Genomic DNA, 7,268 nt, shown 5'->3' with positions numbered 1-7,268 from the left:
AAGTCATGGACTGGCTCGCGAAAAAGAAGATCGTGACTTGAAGATGAGAAAGCAAGCGTGAACCAAGTCTCTATCACCTTTGGCTCATTCAACCTAGATGAGTTATGCATTTTAAAAGGAATCAAAAATGAAGAATTACTGGAGAACAACAAAGTCGAAGACGATCAACCTGATGATGATGAAGGTTGGACGTTGGTGACTCGTCGTAGGGGCCACAAAAGGAGCGCACAAAAAGAATCACTGGAACAACCAACAAGGAAGATGATGGTAAAAAGACCCATAAAAAGGAATCCAGTTAGGCATTTGAAGAAAGCAAAAGTGGAGATGCACCACCCTCAAAAGCCACGAAATCCAGTGACCTTGGAGGAGTTTTTACCAAGTAGGTTCGGCACGAAGATTTCCCAAGAGGGCATTGATGCCTCTTGTTGCCACGCTGACAAAGGGGAAGAAAAGAGTGATGACCTACCGTTGGCACCATCTTCGGAAAAGCCTATCGAGTCCACTCCTCAAGAAGTTAATGCTTGTGAGGAAAAGGTCACGTTCACAAATGATGATCTTTTGCTAGGTGACACTCCTCATAACCGCCCATTGTACCTGGTTGGCTATATGCGCGATGAAAGGGTAAATCGAATTTTGGTTGATGGAGGATCCTCAGTGAACATTTTGCCAATCCACACTATGAAAAAACTTGGTATTCCCATGAACGAACTCTCAGAAAGTCGTGTGATGATCCAAGGATTCAACCAAGGGGGGCAAAGTGCCATAGGCGCGATCAGGCTGGGAATCACTGTTGAAGATATGCAATCAAGTGCATGGCTGCATGTGATCGACGCGAAGACTTCATACAATGTTTTGCTTGGGAGGCCTTGGATACATGAGAATAAAGTTGTTCCATCTACCTACCATCAATGTTTAAAATACTACGAGGGTAAAGTCGAGAAGACGATAGTTGCTGATGATGAGCCATTCACCGAGGCTGAGTCACACTTCGCCGATGCAAAGTTCTACTTGAAGAACCGCATTGTGAAGGAGCTGAAAGCTGATGATGGTATGAAAAGCAAGAATGACGAACCCATAACTAAAAGAGCTGAGGTGACTATTGGTAAAGCCAAAGCTGTTACAAAGGAGGTATCTGCCAACGTGAATAAATCTCATAAAGGGAGTATTCTGTCCTATGGAAAGAAAGTAAGTCCCGCACTCCAATATGTCCCTAAAAGGAAGAAAGACGTGGGCAAATCATATAATATCCAAACCAACATGCCAAAAGAGTTAACTCTTCCGGTCAAACGAATTGAGGCAGTAAAGTCGTCCTCAATGCCGCTTGCAGGGTTTGTAGCCCAAAATCGTTTGCAGAATGTGGCACTCCCTACAAAGCGAACAGATGAAGGTTTTGACCCTAACGCTTACAAGCTATTTGCAAAATCTGGATACAATCCCAAAGAGCCATCAAAGTTAGGGAAGCTCCCATTAGAAGCTGCACCGAGGCAACCACGTGAAGGTTTAGGATACAATTAACCGTCACCAGTGCGCATTTCAATAAGAAGGGCGAGCAGCAATTATATCACTGTAGAAGATGAATCAGCCGCTTCTAACAAGCCTTCTGTCTTTGATCGACTTGGAAGATCACCTGCGAGGACCTCCGTGTTTGAAAGATTGGGTCCACTAAAGAAGGGGAACAAGTTCCGGAGAAATTTTCAAAGCATAAGAACACCCGCTTCACCCAAAATCCAAGAGATCTCTAAGGATTTCCAAAGTTTGGTTCCTTCTAGAATGAGGCGACAAACAAAACTTGTGGTTTCGTGTAAAGAAGTACTAAAGGTAAAGCCATATACTGTGGTCTATACTAAGGAACGTGATGAAGACGAAGAAAGTGTGGGTTCTTCGAAGAAAGTGTGGGTTCTTCGTATCATGTTACTGTATAAGTCGAGAATGGCATTCCATCTTCAATGGAAGATAATGCGGAATTGGAGGATGTTTCGCCGTGTTGTCACATATCCTTCAATGATGGGGACCCTCATGAAGATGAAGATGAGAAAGATGCTCTGCCTGAACTTGAAGAAGGAGTAAAGACGACAGTTGATGCCCTAAAAGAAGTTAACCTTGGCACCGATGAAGAACCAAGACCTACCTACCTAAGTGCTTTACTTGAAGCTGATGAAGAGAGCACTTATATTGAGTTACTCAAAGAGTTCAGGGATGTCTTTGCTTGAAGTTACAAAGAGATGCCTGGCTTGGACCCAAAAGTAGCAGTCCATCACCTTGCAGTAAAAAATAGTGCTCGTCCTGTTAAACAAGCCCAAAGGAATTTTAGGCCGGACTTGGTTCCCTTGATTGAAACAGAAGTTAACAAACTCATCAAAGCTGGCTTTATTCGTGAAGTTAAATACCCAACATGGGTTTCAAGTATTGTCCCTGTAAGGAAGAAAAATGGCCAGATTCGAGTGTGCGTTGACTTTAGGGATCTTAATAATGCATGTCCGAAAGATGAGTTCCCGCTTCCTATTCCAGAGCTGATGATTGATGCTACTACTGGGTACGAGGCAATGTCATTTATGGACGGTTCGTCGGGCTATAACCAAATACGCATGGCACCAAAAGATGAAGAGCTTACTGCGTTCCGTACCCCAAAGGGTATTTATTGCTACAAGGTAATGCCTTTTGGCTTGAAGAACGCTGGTGCTACTTACCAAAGGGCTATGCAGAATATCTTCGACGATCTTCTCCACAAGAATGTCGAATGCTATGTTGACGACTTGGTGGTGAAATCAAGAGAAAAGGGCGACCACTTGAAGGACTTGAGGATGGTATTTGAATTGCTCCGGAGGTACCAACTAAGGATAAATCCATTGAAATGTGCCTTTGGAGTTACTTCTAGAAAGTTCCTTGGTTTCATTGTCCGACATCGAGGGATCGAAATTGATCAAGACAAAGTGGATGCCATTTTGAAAATGCATGAGCCTCGAGATATCCATAAATTGAAAAGTCTGCAAGGAAAGTTAGCGTACCTTAGGAGATTCATCTCGAACCTAGCTGGGAGGTGTCAACCATTCAGTCGCCTTATGAAAAAAGGTGTCCCTTTCAAATGGGACCAAGCATGCAGTAATGCCTTTGAGAGCATTAAATCCTACTTGATGAAGCCTCCAGTTTTAGCAGCCCCTATACCTGGAAAGCCATTGATACTATACATTGCGGCACAAGAAAGGTCTGTTGGAGCACTGCTGGCCCAAGAAAATAGTGAGGGGAAAGAAAACTCCCTTTACTACTTGAGCAGGATGATGACACCTAACGAGTTGAATTATTCGCCAATTGAAAAGTTGTGTTTGGCGCTAGTCTTCTCAATTCAAAAGTTGAAGCACTACTTTCAAGCTCATGTTGTCCGTGTCGTTTCTAAAGCAAATCCCATCAAGTTCGTGATGTCAAAACCTGTTCTTAGTGATCGACTAGCGAGATGGTACCTCCAATTTCAACAATTCGAGATTTTGTACATCCCTCAAAAGGCCGTAAAAGGACAAGCATTAGCAGACTTCTTGGCAGATCATCCGATACCTGATGACTGGGAGCTAACTGATGAACTACCTGATGAGGACGCAATGGTGGTTGAAGTTCAACCTCCATGGAAGATGTACTTTGATGGTGCTGCGCATCGTGGGGGAGCCGGGGCTGGCGTAGTATTTGTCACTCCTCAAGGTGAAGTCTTGCCCTACTCCTTCACCTTGACACAACTCTGTTCCAACAATGTTGCTGAATATCAAGCATTAATACTTGGGCTTGAAATGGCCGTTGATATGAAGCAATTGCAATTGCAAGTCTTTGGTGACTCCCAGTTAGTGGTCAATCNTTTCTTTAAAAAATAAAACGTCAAAAAAATTGAAGTATTATATATATAAAAGATATTGTCTAACATTTAGCATTAACATGATAGTATTAACATAGTCCTTTCAGAATCCGTCAACTGCACGTAACTTCATTATAATTATAGACTATTACTTCCAGAGAAAGACAATATATGATCATGCATCTAAATGTATGCATGGTTATATGCTTGGAAGAGAAAGAAATTTCTCTCCACAACACAAAAAGAGTAGATAAATTAAAATATCGCGTCTGAATTCTACTTTTGCGGTAGTTTTTTCTAATTTATTGGAAATAATTTTTATATTATTTATTATTGATTAAATTGTAGGCATATAAATTTTATTAAAATTAAATCCAAGAAATAATTTGGACTATATTTTAAATTCAAGATATATTGGTCCAATAAATACTACGGGCTAATATAATTGAATTAATTATATAAGTCCAATATATATGGATTAAATAAATAAGTCTTAATCTATTGGGCTAGCCCATTTAATTGGGCTAAAGTAATGAGCCCACTTCATTAAGCCCAAGATGACATCTTCCTAGAGGACCAGTTTGGTGCCACGTGTCAAATGACGTGGCGCGCCAAGTCAAGCGGAAGAGCCAATAGGACCATGCCACGTGTCAAAATGACAAGGCATGCCCAGTCACACTGAAAGGCCAATTAAATCATGCCACGTGTGCAAGTGACATGTTCTGGCCAATCAAATGCGGCCATGTCACACTTCAATTTGATTGGTCGGAAAGAGTTGTTCTTATCATGACTCCTCCCTTCCACAACTATAAATAGGGGTCTTCATAACTCAGAAAAGGGACCAGAAGTTATAACAAGAAGCAAGAAAGAGCTCGTGGATCAAACGCTGCAAATTTCTCCACAAGTTTCAAGCTTCAAGTTCAAGTTCAAGAAATCAAGTTCAAGCTCAAGAACGAAGAACAAATCAATTCCAAGCTCAAGAACGAAGAACAAATCAAGTTCAAGTCCAAGCAATCAAGCTCAAGCTCAAGAACAAGATCATCGTTCATGGCAACAAACATAGATTCAAGATCAAGCTCAAAGGCCCTTGAATTTATTTACAATTGAAAAGAAGAATCAGAGGATCCATAGAGATTGTAACACTCAAATATTTTAAATAAAATACTACGATTGTTGCAATATTTTCGGTCTTGATTTTATTTTCTCGACGCAAATTTATTGTCTACAAATTCTGGCACGCCCAGTGGGACAATCTCTTCCTCTCATCTCAACTTTTCAATCACCAAAGTTCAAGAACATTGAAATGGCTTCAAAGAAAATCAACTCCGTTTCAACTTTTACCAAAGCTGCTAACTCCAGTTTCTATGCTGATGTGGAAAGCATCCTCGACGTTACCTTTGGAAGCTTCGGACCAGTTACGAGGAGCAAAGCAAGCTCTTTAGGACAACAAGCACCCCAAGTGTCGTCCGCATCAACCCCTATTTTCGGATCTTCATCCTCAAAAGGAGCAAGATCTTCCACAAACGCATCTGAAGGAGGAAGCGATGTTGCTGAAAAGATCAAGAAAACTCTTGCTCTGCTTGACCTCTCCGGATCCAAGCACTTTGCTATGAAGAAAGATGATGATGCTTCAAGTGATGGATCCTCCCCACTTACACCACATAGCGTGAGCCGATCAAGGATCAATCTGTGTGAAAATCCATGCTACTCTCCGTCGTCCACGACAATCATGCAAGCTATGGTGACAAATACTTCATCCGTAGAGGAGCAGTTGGCAAACTTGACGGAAGCAATCGCTGGCTTGACCAAATGCATGCAAAATCAAGAGGCTAGAATTGATAAGCTAACAGACAGGGTGGGAATCTTGATGGAAGAAGAATCCACCCATGCACCCGGCAAGCTCCCAGAAGTTCTAGAGAGTGACTCTCCTCCAAGACAGGCAGCATCCACTAAGGCTATCCCTGTTTCATCTGAAGGAATGATTCCAATCGATCAACTGAAGGAGTTCATTGAAGGAACCATTAAGAACAAATATGAAGTTGCTGCCAAACCCTCCCTTACGTATGCAAAGCCGTACACTTCAAGGGTCGATATGTTAAAGATGCCTTCTGGCTATCAACCTCCAAAGTTTCAACAGTTTGATGGTAAAGGTAACCCAAAGCAACATGTGGCTCACTTCGTGGAGACGTGCAACAATTCTGGGACTTATGGAGATTACCTCATCAATCAATTTGTCCGCTCGCTAAAAGGAAATGCTTTTGACTGGTAGATAGACCTCGAGGCTGGATCTATCGATAGTTGGGATCAGCTAGAGCAAGAATTCCTCAATCGCTTTAATAGTACGAGACGTACTGTGAGTATGATAGAACTTACAAATACTCGTCAACGAAAGGGGGAACCAGTTATCGACTTTATCAATCGCTGGAGGAATGCAAGCCTCAACTGCAAAGACAGGCTTAGTGAAGCTTCAGGAATAGAGATGTGCATCTAAGGCATACATTGGGGATTGCGCTACATCTTGCAAGTTATCAAGCCTGGCACATTTGAAGAACTATCAACTCGTGCCCATGACATGGAATTGAGCATGGCCTCCGCTGGAAATGAAAGGCTGCCCATCTATGAACCTCGCAAAGCGAATGACAAGCAAGAAGTCAGGAAGTGGGGCAAGTTCGTACCCAAGTCTAAAAGCAAAGAGGCTATTAATGTCAATACGTCACTTGTGAAGTTCACGACGAAGGAGAGCAAGAAGCTGAGTATGAAATCCACTTCGTTTCAAGATAAGCCAAGTGGGAAGCTGACTCTAAAAGAAATGCAAGAGAAAGAGTACCCATTCCTGGATTCTGATGTGCCAGCCATTTTCGAAGAACTCCTCGAGTTAAATCTCATCGAGCTTCCGGAGATGAAGCGACCAAATAAAGCTGGGAAAACAAATGACCCAAAATACTGCAAATACCATCGACTTGTGAGCCACCCTCTGGAAAAGTGTTTTGTCTTCAAGGACAAAGTCATGGACTTGGCTCGCGAAAAGAAGATCGTGCTTGAAGATGAGAAAGCAAGCGTGAACCAAGTCTCTATCACCTTTGGCTCATTCAACCTAGATGAGTTATGCATTTTAAAAGGAATCAAAAATGAAGAATTACTGGAGAACAACAAAGTCGAAGACGATCAACCTGATGATGATGAAGGTTGGACGTTGGTGACTCGTCGTAGGGGCCACAAAAGGAGCGCACAAAAAGAATCACTGGAACAACCAACAAGGAAGATGATGGTAAAAAGACCCATAAAAAGGAATCCAGTTAGGCATTTGAAGAAAGCAAAAGTGGAGATGCACCACCCTCAAAAGCCACGAAATCCAGTGACCTTGGAGGAGTTTTTACCAAGTTGGTTCCGCACGAAGATTTCCCATGAGGGCATTGATGCCTCTTGTTGCCAT

Source organism: Nicotiana attenuata, unplaced genomic scaffold, assembly GCF_001879085.1.
Source record: "Nicotiana attenuata strain UT unplaced genomic scaffold, NIATTr2, whole genome shotgun sequence".
NCBI lineage: Eukaryota > Viridiplantae > Streptophyta > Magnoliopsida > Solanales > Solanaceae > Nicotiana > Nicotiana attenuata.
The sequence above is the reverse complement of the archived record's forward strand: the minus strand, read 5'-3'. Positions refer to the sequence as shown.